Source organism: Pelodiscus sinensis, chromosome 3 (assembly GCF_049634645.1).
Source record: "Pelodiscus sinensis isolate JC-2024 chromosome 3, ASM4963464v1, whole genome shotgun sequence".
NCBI lineage: Eukaryota > Metazoa > Chordata > Testudines > Trionychidae > Pelodiscus > Pelodiscus sinensis.
This window is the reverse complement of record NC_134713.1, coordinates 427,992-441,554: the sequence shown is the minus strand read 5'-3', so window position 1 is coordinate 441,554 and position 13,563 is coordinate 427,992. Positions and strand designations below refer to the sequence as shown.

The window sequence follows — 13,563 nt, the reverse complement described above, 5'->3', positions numbered from 1 at the left end:
CAAGCTGTGCACAGCCCCTGGTCGGATCCTTCAGCACCTGTGTCAAGAAGTTATCCCCAACATTCTCCAAAAACTTCCTGGATTGCCTGTGTACTGCTGTATAGGTTTCCCAGCAGATGTCAGGGTGATTAAAGTCCCCCACGAGAATCAGGGCCTGCGATCTGGAAGCTTCGCTAAGTTGTCCAAAGAAAGCCTCATCTACCTCATCCACCTGATTCGGTGGCCTGTAGCAAACACAAACCACAACATCACTGCTGTTGTTTGCTCCTTTAAACTTAACCCATAGACTCTCAACAGGTTTTTCTCCCTCTTTATACTGGAGTTCAGAGCAATCGTAGTGCTGTCTTACATATAGTGCAACTCCTCCTCCTTTTCTCCCCTGCCTGTTGTTCCTGAACAGTCTATACCCTTCCATGACAGCGCTCCAGTCATGCGAGTCATTCCACCAAGTCTCTGTTATCCCAATTAAATCATATTTCTTGGTCTGGGCCAGGGCCTCCAGTTCTTCCCGGTATCCAACTTTCCCACTCCCCTCAGGGTTTTGGTCACTGTCCCCTGACGAACCTAGTTTAAAGCCTCCTCACTAGGTTTGCAAGCCTGCCCACGAAGATGCTCCTTCCTCTCTTCGTTAGGTGGATCCCATCTCTTCCTTCTTGCGCCCGGAACAGAGTCCCATGGTTGAAGAAACCAAAGCCCTCTCTGCGACACCATCTGCGCAACCACGCATTTACGTCCTCAATTCGACTATCCCTGCCCAGTCCTTTCCCTTCAACAGGGAGGATAGAGGAGAATACCACTTGCGCTCCGAATTCTTGGATCCTTCTTCCTAGCGCTACATAATCCGCAGTAACCCGCTCAAGATCATTCTTCAATGCCTGAATTCAAGCATCAAGAGGGTGCCTACTTCCAAGAGCAGGTATTGGTTCAAGCAATAGGCATCTTGAAAAGAAAGCTTTAGAAAGTCTGAGAAGGTACCATCTTCACTATATGCAAGAGCTCATACCAGTGAAAAGAAATCCACATACCTAAGTGTCTTTTGAAGAACTGCTTCTCGTTTATAGCACTAATATATTTATTTATGGTAAGTACAATTTGGATTTACAAAATATAACAATTTAATATTCACCATGAAGCACTCTTTAAAATTCGGCAGACTGGGGCAGGGACACAGGAGTCAGGGAATTGATGGGACTGGGACAGGGCTGAATGACCATGGGGGTTTAGGGAACAGGAGAGTGATGGCTGAATTTTGGTACAGGGACACACGGACATGGGGCACATGTGCATGACTGAATGTGAGTGGACCAAGGTCATGCAAGGTCTACATGGAGGAGGCCCCCCCAATTCCCCAATCTCCTATGCCCCAAATCTGTTTCTCCCAACCATACCCAGCAACCCTCCAAGTTCACTCCCATGTTCTCTCTCAGCAATTGCTTTCCTTTCCCTCAGCTACTCTTTTACCCAAGCATACCCCAAGCCTATGCACTGCTTCTGAGGGATGCAGGAAACACAGTTATGTAGTGTAGTTTAAATGATTTATTACTCACAGCTCTGCGTTAATATCCCAAGTAAGGAATCTTATTCAACAAAAAGCACTTTCTGAATCTTTTCTGTTGTCTTTGTTACAGATTCACTTGATTACAGGTGTTTTTAAACACATTCCCAAAATTACTGAAAGTGGCTGGATTATAAATATGCAGAATTTTAAAATACTGTGTACATAATTTAATTTTTTGGCGCAGAATTCCCCCAAGAGTAAAATTTTGTTGAGCTGCAAGCATGCATTCCCACATCAAAGCTATGAAAGAATATTAAAGCTACTTGATTTCTTCCAGAATTATCACTTTGCCAGACTCCATAGGAAATGAAGTTTATGTAAAATTCACAAGGAAAGATGAAAATAACTTTTATACAATCATTTTTTACTATTTAAAAGGCCTTAAATATTTTTAAATCCTTTTATTTCTCTTCTCCAGTTTTTCCTCGCTTCCCTAGTTTTCCATTTAATCCCTATCTCTTCCCTAACCCCACTCTGTGAGTGTACCTTATTTTCTAAATCCACTCTACTTAGAAAAGCCCCTAATTGGGTTCAGTTTCAGTCACTGCCTATTCCATAGTTTCTATGGACTATTGGTTCCTGGCTTCACAAAAAAAGCACAAGAATGAAAGCAAGCAACTCACACCCAACCACCTTCAGCCAATACTACAGGACCTATTTTAAAAGGTTTCGCTCTTTTTGGAGCTCATCAGCTGTAGGTAATGGCCTAAGTATTTTTCCCCTTCAAAAGTGCAAGGAGAGGGCATGATGGTGTGAATATTTTTTTACCTCAGTGAGCAAAAGTAGTCCAACTAAGTGGTACCAAGCTTTTCAAGCATTTAACTACAAGTCCCACCATGCTTACTTTTCTTCCACTCCTTCACCCTTACCAGTGGGGGAGGGGAAATCAAGAACCCTGGGTTTAGCAGGCCAATGCTCAAACCACTGAGCCATCCCTCCCTCATACATGCAATCATAGATGTTTGTTATCCTCAAAATTTTGCCTAACCTACTCAGCTACGATGAAAAATTGACCAAGATCCACAAAAAGATTCACTCCCTTCCCTTTTCTTCCCTCCCTCAATATCAGGTTTAAACTAGTGTAAATGATTCTCTGTAATTTGAACTCTGTCAGTGAGGACTTCAGCAATTCAGCCAGAGGTTAGGGGTCTACTGCTAAGGCCCAACTAAATCAATGGTCTATTATGGCCAATTTCATGGCCATATGATTTGAAAATTGGAAAGTTGCACATTTTCAGCCAATTAAACCTGAAATGTCATTGTATTGTAACCATGAACTCCTGAACCCTAAATGAGATGGAGGGAGGGGCAGGGGAAGATCGCAAAACTGTTGTAGGGAGGTCATAGGATTGCTACTCTCACCTCTGTGCTGGACTCAAAGTAGCAACTGCAGAGCTTCCTGCAAACTGCAGGTGATTCTAAGAGGTAGAAGTGGATCTGATTACCACGGTGTTTCTGGGAGCACCCTAGAAAGGAACTCCTTTCTGTTAGCTCTGACTGGCTTGGAAGGGATAATGCTTTGTTTCTCTCTTCACAGCTGCAGAAAGTGTTGCACTCCTACCCACATTCAGCTGCAAGAACTTCAGGCTACTGCCCATTTTCAGACAGCATCCTGCAGCAGGGGGAGGTACCTTAGTGAGTCGGGTCCCTCCCCCTCCCATTGACGGAGCAATTTTCAGGAAGCAACAAGTCCTGTTCTTCCCCTGCCCAGTTGGAGCTGGAAAGCCCCTTTGATAGTGTGCACCCAGGAACAAGGTGGCATCAGATTTCACAGGGAAGAACTTATTTTATAGTCCTTGATGCATTTTTTATGGCTGTGAAATTGGTAGAGCCCTATCTATTACATAAGTGGATGGGTGAGGTTCTATGGCCTGCAACATGCAGACGGTCAGATTGGATGATGATGATCCTTTCTGACCTTGAAACTATTAAGTCATCCTGCAGGTGCAGCTCAATATTTTGTCTGTTTAAATCAAATGACATAAAAAAGGTTGTTTTACTAGTTAAGTGCTGAGGGAATGTCTCCCTAATACTTCAAACTGTGTGTCCATATTTTTTTGACCAAATTGAAGTGCAAAATATAGTGTACACATATATATCAGGTAACACTGTTAAAGAAATATTTGTAGTTGAATCCAGTACGTGAATGTTTCCTGCATCATTGCCTGCAGTGACTGCTCATGGTTGTCCACCAGAGCTCTGATTTGTTGTTTCTACCAAACAACTTTTCTTCCCAGACAAGTGTATATCTTGTGAAGGATGCTCCATTCATGCAACACCATTGCTTCTTCATAGTCAAAGAGAACATGTACCGTCTTGCTTGTTTAAGTAGAATTTTGTAAGTGGTATTGTTTGTAACCACCAGAACTACTTTGTGTTGGAGATGGACATTGAAAGGATTCTTGCCTCAGACAGCTTTTTATTCCAGAAAAGCTACTTGGAACTTTTTCTCCAGGGAACTCCAATGCCAGGAGCTTGTCACAGTGAGCACCCAATATATGTTGCGGTGCTTGAGACAGTCAGAGAAGCCTGCTCCTTTTACAGCCTGATCCCTAAAATGTTCAGAAACAGGGAGGCGGGGGGTGATTCCCTCCAACAAACATAGCTAATTAGATTCCACTGTCTGAGCTGCATGTGATGTATCCCCTAAAATGGGAATACGGAGAGGATGCCCAAAGGAAAACCATGGTTTCTACCACTCATCCACAAAAAAAACCAACCACACACTATCTTCTCCAGTGTAGTCAATACAAAAAAAAGGTAGTACACTTCCAGGACCGGTCGAACAAGGGAGTTTTCTGGACCATGAAAGCTCAGGGTGAGAGGGGGGTGCCAACCGCTCCGCTAGGCTCTTTTCCCCTGCTACCTGGCATCACTGCCTTCAGCCCCTGGCTACGGCAGCCCTTCAGGCTCTGCAGGCCCACAAGCTCCGGTGGTCCCAGCAATCCCACAAGCTCTGGCAGTGACCCTGCAGGAGCTCACAATCCCACCAGCTGTGAGCTCTGCAGCCCCACCCTTTCCAGGCCCCAGAGGCTTCCCAGGCCTACCTGCGGGCTTGGCAGCACCATCATGTGGACTCCAGCAGCCTCACCAGCTCCCCAGCCCACTGTGAGCTCTGCTGCCTCCCTGCCCTGCCAGCTCTGGCATCCCTGCCAATTACCCAGTCTTGCCAGCTGCGGACTCTGGTGCCCTATGGGCTACACTACCCCAATCAGCCAGCTCTGGTCCAAGCTGCCAGTAACCTCTGTTCTGAGGCTCTCTAGCCCAGCAACATCTGTGGTCCAGCCGAACCAGAGAGTCCCAGATCACAAAGGTTCAACCTGTGTAATGAAAGGCTAAGATATGGCGTCAATGTAAAATAAAAACATAAATGAAAATCAAAATAAATAAGTGCTTTTTTATACTGATGAGAAGGAAGGAAATATGAACTCTTACCGACGGTTATAATCAAGGCCTGATTTACAATGAGATACATTAGAGAGACAAAATGAAGACAACAGAATTATATATTGGCACACCTGAATTATGTGGCCTTTGCCACACCCAAAACAAATTTCAGATAAAATTTGCTCTTCTCTACTGGATTACTGCAAAGCAAGTAATTTTTTGAATATGTACATTTCAGAGTACACACACAGCTACAAATGTATAATTTTCTGTCCAACATCCTGAAAGACTGTATACTATAGTAGCAGACACTAAAACCATACCATGTTTGCATAACATCTTGCCACTTGTTTTGTTCATTAATGAAAATATACTTCTCACATTGTACTTGGTTTTTAATGTAAGCAAGATATAATGAGTAAAGATTTCAAAAGAGCGCTAGGACAGATTAAATTATATCAAACATCTATAAATTTTCAAAGTGATGTTCTGAGTATTAGAATAGTAGTTTATTAATAGAGTTGATGTGACAGATCTATTTGGAGTTATGAAATGAGTTGATTGTGAGGTGTTACAGGCTTATGCAAAGATTGAATGTTTCTTTTTTTAGTTAAACTAACAATTAACAGGCAAAACAAACAACCAATGGTCTGGTAGCACTTTATAGACTAACAAAAAATATAGATGGCTGTGCCCACGAAACCTCATGATACCAGCTATACGTTTTGTTAGTCTATAAAGTGTCTATAAAGTCTATAAAGTTAGTCTACCAGACCATTTGTTGTTTTCTAAGTTTATCCTGTACAGACTAACTCGGCTACCCCCAAGTATAAAGGATGTAAGAAGTTAGCTAAAACAGTAACTCTTTAACCACTGAAAATCTTAGCAGCTACAAGCACTGTGGGCTCTGTCTTGCTCTATTCAATATGTTTCTTATTTAAGCTTTTAGGGGGCTGCACCTTTGCTCGCTACGCTCGCTTACCCGCTTTCACTTTGCTGAGAAAGCCCATTGATGCAGGTAACGTGATGACATCATTCTGTCGCCCAGCAGAAACATTCTGTCATCTGGCAGGAAAAAACTTTTTTATATAGAGAGATACTGCAGAGCCCACAACAAAGCCTCCCTGGGAGTTGGGCTTCCAGCCCCTGCCACCTCCACTCCCAGGGACACGGATGCCACAGTGAAGCTGCCTCCCTGGAAGCCAGGTGAGTTTAATAGATAGCATTAACTGATAAGCAAGGTTTGGTCCTGGTGTGATAAAAATTCTATTGACTACTTGATTACTAAAATAACCTAATTTTAGCATCCCTAACCTAAACTGCTCTTGCTGCAGATCAACGTCATTACTTCTTGCCCTACTTTCATTGGATAGGGATGATAACTGATCACTGTTCTCTTCCTAACAGTCCTTAATCCATTTGAAAATTATTACAATGCATCCCCTCAGTTCTCTTTTCTGAAGATAAAGCATGCAGAGTTTGTAAAATCTTATTTCCTAACACGTGACGTGCAGAACAGGACTCTGTACTACAGTGGAGGCACAACGAGTAGAGCAAGACAGTTAACTTCAGTGATGGACATACTACACTTGTAATCGTGAAAAAGTTGGGGAGTACTAATATATCATATTGCAGACTCATTCAACTGCTGATCCACTGTAATCCCTAGTTCCTTTTCAGCAGTATCACCATCTGTGGCCCAACTTCCCTATATCTGGGCTCTGATGTTGCCGGACCAGAGAGTCTCAGTTAAGGGAGGTACAACCGTTATTTTTCACAAGTTGATCTCTCACTTAGATGTACTTTGTATATTTACTGTGTGTTTGTCAAAAATAACATCAAATGTAAGTTACAAAAAGCTGGTTAAATAATGTAATGTATGTATCGGTTCAAGTACAGAGTCCTGTGTTCAATACCGCACAATATTAAATCAATCGTGATTACCTAGATTACACGAAAACTCTCTGGGGCAATTTCTACTTTTGACCCTAATTTCTTTTTGAATCTTTAAAAAAGTTACCTACAAAAAAAAGGGGGGGAGGGGGAATTTGCTGTTTATTTCTTTATCCTGTATAAAAGCGACCTGAGCTTTTTTTCCCCCTGTTTGCTTTTCACAGTCGGAGTCTCAGAAATGTCACAACCTAGTTTCGTTTCCGCTCTTTGCAATGGCCTCTCACAGGCGCGCTGGTGTCTAACGGGGGGGGGGGGGGGGGCTCTCCGAAAGCACCTCGGTAACAGCACTGCCGCTCCAGCGCCAATACCTGCTCACACCGGGGCACACGGCCGAGGAGCCCGCGCCCCGCGGGACACACGGGGCAGCCCACCCCCGTAGGGCCCGCTTGGCCGCTGCCGAGCACCCGCAGCAGGGACACAAAGGCGGGGAGGCGCGCGCGCTGGCGGAGCGGGGCCCGCAGCGAGCTCCCTGCCCCGAGGCGCGCCCGGGCGGAAGACCGGCAGCGGCGGCCGAGGAGAAGGGCTCGGCCCCGGGAGCCCGGCGAGCGACCCCGCACGGCGCTGGGAGAGCAGCCCCGCCCCGCCCCGCCCGGCGCACTCACTTGTCCGGGGGCGAGGCCGCTCCTGGGGAAGGCGGCGGCAGGCGGCGGCCCCGGCTCCGCTCCCGGCTCCCGAGCGCCTCCGCGCCGGCCTCGCGAGGCCTTCTCCGACCAATCCGAGGCGGCCTCCGCGCGCGCGCTCAAACCGCCCCGCGAGCCCCTCCCCCGGCCGCCTCGCGGAAGCGGTTTCGGACGAGCGAGCGCTTCAGCCAATCGGCAAACGGCTCTGTCCGGCGACTCGCGCCGCGCCCTCGCGCTTCTGCCGCCAATCAGCGAGTGCCGCTCCGCGCCGCGCCCTCGCGCTTCTGCCGCCAATCAGCGAGCGCCGCTCCGCGCCGCGCCCCCTCCCTCCGCCAACGGGCCGCTGCCTGCAGCCCCGAGCGCGCGCGCGTCGCCTCAGGTGCGCGGCCGAGCCTCCCTGGGCCCGCGGCTCCCGCCCCCCCCGCCCCGCCCCGCAGTGGAGCGGCCCGCGCTCCCCTCAGGCTCGCAACTCAGCCAGGGCACGGACGGGCTGGATGGGGCACAGGTAACGGGGGGGGGCTGGATGGGGCACAGATAGCGGGGGTGGGGCACGGGGGGGTATGGGGGGGGGTGGGGGGGTGGCGGGATGGATGGAGGCAGTTTAGGGGACAGACAACAGGTCCAGCGGAGGGCAACCAAAATGATTCGGGGTCTGGAGCACATGACCTACGAGGAGAGGCTGAGGGACTTGGGGCTGTTTAGTCTGCAGAAGCGAAGAGTGAGGGGGGATTTGAGAGCAGCCTTCAACTTCCTGAAGGGAGGTTCCAAAGAGGATGGAGAAAGGCTGTTCTCAGTAGTGACGGGTGGCAGAACAAGGAGCAATGGTCTCAAGTTGTGGTGGGAGAGGTCCAGGTTGGATATTAGGAAAAACTCTTTCCCTAGGAGGGTGGTGAAGCACTGGAATGGGTTATCTAGGGAAGTAGTGGAGTCTCCATCCCTAGAGGTGTTTAAGTGTCGGCTTGACAAACCCCTGGCCGGGTTGATTTAGTTGGGATTGGTCCTGCCTAGAGCAGGGGGCTGGACTTGCTGACCTGAGATCTCTTCTGGCTCTAGGATTATATGAACGGACAGGTGTAGGGGGGATAAAGGAGGTGTATGGGGACGGATGGATAAATAGCAGGGAGATAGATGGAGGTGTGGGGCAATGAATAGATCGAGGGGGTGTATGGGGATGGACGGATCGAGAGGGTGTGGGATGCATGGCAATGGATGGATAGCTAGAGGAGGTGTGGGGGGATAGATACATAGGGTGTGTATGAATGGACAGATAGATGCCAGTCCCATGATTTTTGAGCACTTACAGTTTGCTGTACTCTGGTTAGGCGTTGGCAGAGTTCTCTGTCAATATGCCTCAAAGCCCCTCTAATCACATGATCTCCGGCCTGGACAGGGCACCAGCAGAGGCAAGGAAGGAACATTCCCAGGAAGCAGCAACCTGAGGCAGAACCGTAAATACAGGAATGTTGGAGCATGACGACTCAATTGAGCCACAAATTCAGCAATGATAGTAAATTAGTAGAAGAGCCTTTTTTCCCCCCTTGTCTGGGCTAGAGATCATCATTATCAGTCAGTGAAGCGGACTCTTCAGCATCACCAGCTATTACTCCAGAGCAACAGCTTTACTATGGTTAATTGACAGCCACTATTTAAAATACTACTATTCTTAGCTCTACAATCCATATGGTGACCAACAGCACCTTGACATTTGTTATGCTTCACAGAGATGAAGGATAGGCTTAGTGGTTAATTTGGGGGACACTTGAGCCAGGATTTCCCAAGATACAGGGCTCCTCATCTCCTCTCCATCAGCCATTAACAAAATCGCCTGTTTCTTGTAACCTAATTTACCTGTACTTTGTGTTCAAAGTATTGGTCTGATCATCCGCACATTGGCATGTTAGAATTTACCTCAGATAGAAGACAGTACACACTATCGCTTTGGAGAAGCAATATTGGAAAAAGCTTAGGAGAATACGCCTACCTTTTTAAATGATCCCATTTTAAAAAAGAGCTACACTGAAGAAGTCTCAGAGTCTAGTAAACCATGTAATCTCCACCTTCTGAAGAGGCCAGTTGGGCATTATAGCCATACTAAGGGGAAGCAATTTAGCAGAGCATGCACTATGATTCCGAATAACTGGACAATCTAATGTCATATTTTGGTGTCTCAGGCAGACAACATTTGGTTTGCATACACATCTTGGAGTAGTTATCACTTTTTTTTGTTTCTAAATTTGACTCCTACCTAAAACATCTTACAGCCAGCACAATTTCCATTTCAGAATTAAAAATCTTGCTGTCCACAAATGTAATACATAGCACTTATTTGGTTTTTTTAAGAATCATATCTATTTAACAAAATATAGAGAGTCAGGTGATATCAAATAGAATTATTGAAAACAAAGGGTTACATATAAAACAACAAGAATCGGGACTTAATTCAAAAGCTATTCTCTTCTTAAGTTTACCTCACCCTTGGCAATCCCAGATATATCAGAGCAGTCCTTTGATCTTTATTAATAAACCATGCATCCTGCTGCTGTGTATTTTTTTCTTGACTTCAAAGTCTCATCAGTGTCTCTGCCTTGCTTAGCTGGTAACTTAGTATAGTGAGAAACAGACATGAGGCATGTCACTTTTGTGACCTGCCTTTAACCTTCAAGGCTTTAAAACATAAGTTCCAGTAGGGATACATTGCTTTTAAAATACTGTTGTTTCATACATTTCACAATAATGGTGATGACCACTGGCTATTGGCTCTCAGTAAAGACCTTATATGTCACCCTTTGGTGAACTATTCTATAGCTATTGGACTCAGGATTCCTGTCTGACATATGTGCATTTTATGTCTTCAGCCTGTTGGTGCCATGGGCTGCCTAGGTCATACCCTCTGAAGTCAAGGTATGGTAAGCCATGTGACAAGGTGGCATGCAGAGTTCCCTGGTATAACAGTGAGGACAGAAACTCAATTTACAATATCTCTTGAAGGGAATAAGATCCTTACTTATCCATGAAGTTATAATCCTGGGCTCTGAAAAATCCAAACATGCACCCTGCGAGTACTAGGGATGTAAAATCCCAGTTAATTAGTTAACCAGTTAAATGTTAGACATTTAACTGGTTAAATGACTAAAAGTGGGATCTGGGCTATAGACTGCATCAGCCCAGCTGGAGCAGCCCTGACCTTGTGGGGCTTCTGCACCCAACCCCACAATGGGGCTGCTGCCAGCTCCCAGGCTCCACTGGAGTAGGCCCTGCCTGTGGGGCACCTGGGCTACCCAATGACAGAGGCTGCTTTGAATGACAGCAGTTCCTGTCTGCAGAGGGGCTTCCTGCAGGGCTGGAGCAGCCCCCTGCCCTTGGCTGCAGCCAACACCTGTTATTGGTTAACTGGAACTGGTAAGTATCATCCATTTAGAGTAACAGAATCCCAAAGCTGGAAGAGACCTCAAGAGGTCATTGAGTCCAGCCCCCTGCCCAAAGCAGGACCAACCCTAAGTAAATCATCCCAGCCAGGACTTTGTCAAGCTGGCACTTAAAAACCTCTAGGGATGGAGATTCCACCCCCTGCCTAAGTAACCCATTCCAGTGCTTCATCACCCTCCTAGTGAAACAGTGTTTCCTAACTTCCAACCTAGACTTCTTCCACTGTAACTTGAGACCATTGCTCCTTGTTCTGCCATTTGTCACTACCGAGAACAGCCTTTCTCCATTCTCTTCGGAAGTTCCCTGCAGGAAGTTGAAGGCTGCTATCAAATCCCCCCTCACTCTTCTGCAGACTAAACAAGCCCAAATCCCTCAGCGTCTCCTCCTAGGGTTTCCCTCCACTGGACTTTCTCCAATGTGTCCACATCCTTTCTGTAACGAGGGGAGCAGGGGGGAGAACTGGATGCAATACTCCAGATGTGGCCTCCCCTGTGACAAATAAAGGGGAATAATCACTTCCCTGGGTCTGCTGGCAATGCTCCTCCTAATGCACCTCAATATGCAATTCGCCTTCTTGGCTACAAGGGCACACGGTCTCCATCTTCTCATCCACTGTAATCCCCAGGACTTTTTCTGCTGAACTGCTACTTAGCCAGTCGGTCCCCAGCCTGTAAAAATGCTTGGGATTCTTCCATTCCAAGTGCAGGACTCTGCATTTGTCCTTGTTGACCCTCATCACATTTCTTTTGGCCCAATCCTCCAATTTGTCTAGGTTACTCTGGACCCTATACCTATCCTCCAATTTATCTACCTCTCCCCCTTAGCATTATCCACAAACTTGCTGAGAGTGCAATCCATCCCCTCTTCCAGGTCATTAATAAAGATGTTGAACAAAACCAGCCCTAAAACCAGTCCTTGGGGCACTCCTCTTGAAACCAACCGCCAACCAGACATCAAGCTGTTGATCACTTCCCATTGGGCCCAACAATCTAGCCAGCTTTCTATCCACCTTACAGTCCATTATCCAATCCATACTTCCTTAACTTGCAGGCAAGAATATTGTGGGAGACTGTATCAAAAGCTGTGCTAAAGTCAAGATACATCACATCCCCTGACTTAGGGCGATGCTTAGTGATTAACCTTTCACATCCTTAGCTAGTACATCCCAATTTGGTGTCAAATGAACCGCTTTTGTGATCCACCAAGGCCTATATAATAATTCATTTGTGCGCATATGAGTCCCACTGATAGCCCCAGCACAATTTGGGAAGCCCATTTTCTCAGAGTCAGTAATTATTTCAGGACCATTGTTTATACCTACTGCTTCTGCAGGAACAATGTTCCCAATTGCTTCACAATCCTCCACAACCCCCACAGCTGATTTGCCCACACCAAAGTGTTTTGCCATGGACCTGTAGCAATCTGGGGTTGCCAGCTTCCAAATGGCTATAGCAAGCCACTTCTGGATTGGTATGGCATCCCTCATGCACATGTCCTGGTACTGGAAGGCCAGTAAAGCAGTTCATTATTCTGATCTAGGCATGTCTGTTTCTTAATGAAAAAGTTTCGGACCAACTGCTGGTCATCCCAGGGTCACATGATAATTTGATCCCACTAGTATCTGCTTGTGGCCCTGCTTCAGAAGTGCCAGTGTACTTATGGGAAATCTGCAAAAATGTCAGACGGTATCAGCCAGGTTTGCAGATGATGTGTCTTCATTCTTAGGACTGATACTGCTGCCAGAATAGCCACCTGTGTCTCAGAAATTGTTTTACCTTGTCATTGTCCGTTTAATGGTTTGCACTGAGGAAAACAGGTGCCTGTGTAATTATTTAATCTCTATTTTTTTCCTGAGAGCACTGGTCAGAATGCATAGGAGAAAAAAGATGCCATTCTCAGATAAGAAATATGAAGAAAAAAATACCTTCAGACACAAAGCTACTATTTACAGCTGCCTCCTACAGCAGCTGTTTGCCCTGTATGTTGCTAATACAATCTGTTTATAGACACTACATATTAGAGAGAGTTAATTCTCCTCTCAGTGCATCTTGGAGGTAAATGCCTGGCTGCGAGGATGGTGTTGCCAGGAGGGCTTTGGCTTCCTCAACCACGGGATGCTATTCCAGGAAGGACTGCTAAGCAGAGATGGCATTCACCTTTTGAGGAGGGGGAAGACCCTATTTGGACATAGGCTGGCTAACCTAGTGAGGAGGGCTTTAAACTAGGTTCGGCAGGGACAGGTGAGCAAAGCCCACAGGTAAGTGGAAAACATGGAGACCTGGGAGATGGGTCAGAAATGGGAGGGAGCGTGGGCTATAATGGCAGAGAGAAAGGAGGGTCAGGGCAAAACTGAGAGGCAAGGTCAAATCAGTATCTTAGATGCCTATATACAAATGCGAGAAGTATGGGTAATAAGCAGGAAGAACTGGAAGTGCTAATGAATAACTACAATTATGACATTGTTGGCATCACAGAAACTTGGTGGGATAATACACGATTGGAATGTTTGTGTGGAAGGGTACAGCTTGCTCAGGAAGGATACACAGGGAAAGAAGGGAGGAGGTGTTGCTTTATATATTAAAAATGAACACACTTGGAGTGAGATGGAGATGGACATAG

The 13,563-nt window shown here is 46.4% G+C and overlaps 1 protein-coding gene and 1 long non-coding RNA gene across 18 annotated transcripts in view; one reads left to right on the top strand and one right to left on the bottom strand.

The window, feature by feature from the left end:
- The window catches only part of DTNB (dystrobrevin beta), a 318,597-nt gene extending 310,940 nt beyond the window's left edge, over positions 1 to 7,657 (bottom strand). For 9 of the 17 annotated variants that reach the window (XR_012902417.1, XR_012902418.1, XR_012902419.1 and 6 more), the window contains exon 1: positions 7,501 to 7,653. The gene's annotated coding sequence lies outside the window, so the exon portion shown is untranslated. Of the gene's footprint in view, positions 1 to 5,927; positions 6,011 to 7,500 lie in introns of all 17 variants that reach the window. The other 8 variants (XM_075923210.1, XM_075923214.1, XM_075923219.1 and 5 more) reach the window with 5 other exon arrangements.
- A 182-nt stretch (positions 7,658 to 7,839) lies between these two features.
- LOC142827713 (uncharacterized) overlaps positions 7,840 to 13,563 on the top strand; it is a 22,647-nt gene continuing 16,923 nt past the window's right edge. Inside the window, exons 1-2 of the long non-coding RNA XR_012902415.1 lie at positions 7,840 to 8,023; positions 8,909 to 13,563. The exon at positions 8,909 to 13,563 is cut by the window's right edge and continues 16,923 nt beyond it. This is a non-coding gene — a long non-coding RNA (uncharacterized LOC142827713). The remainder of the gene's footprint in view (positions 8,024 to 8,908) is intronic.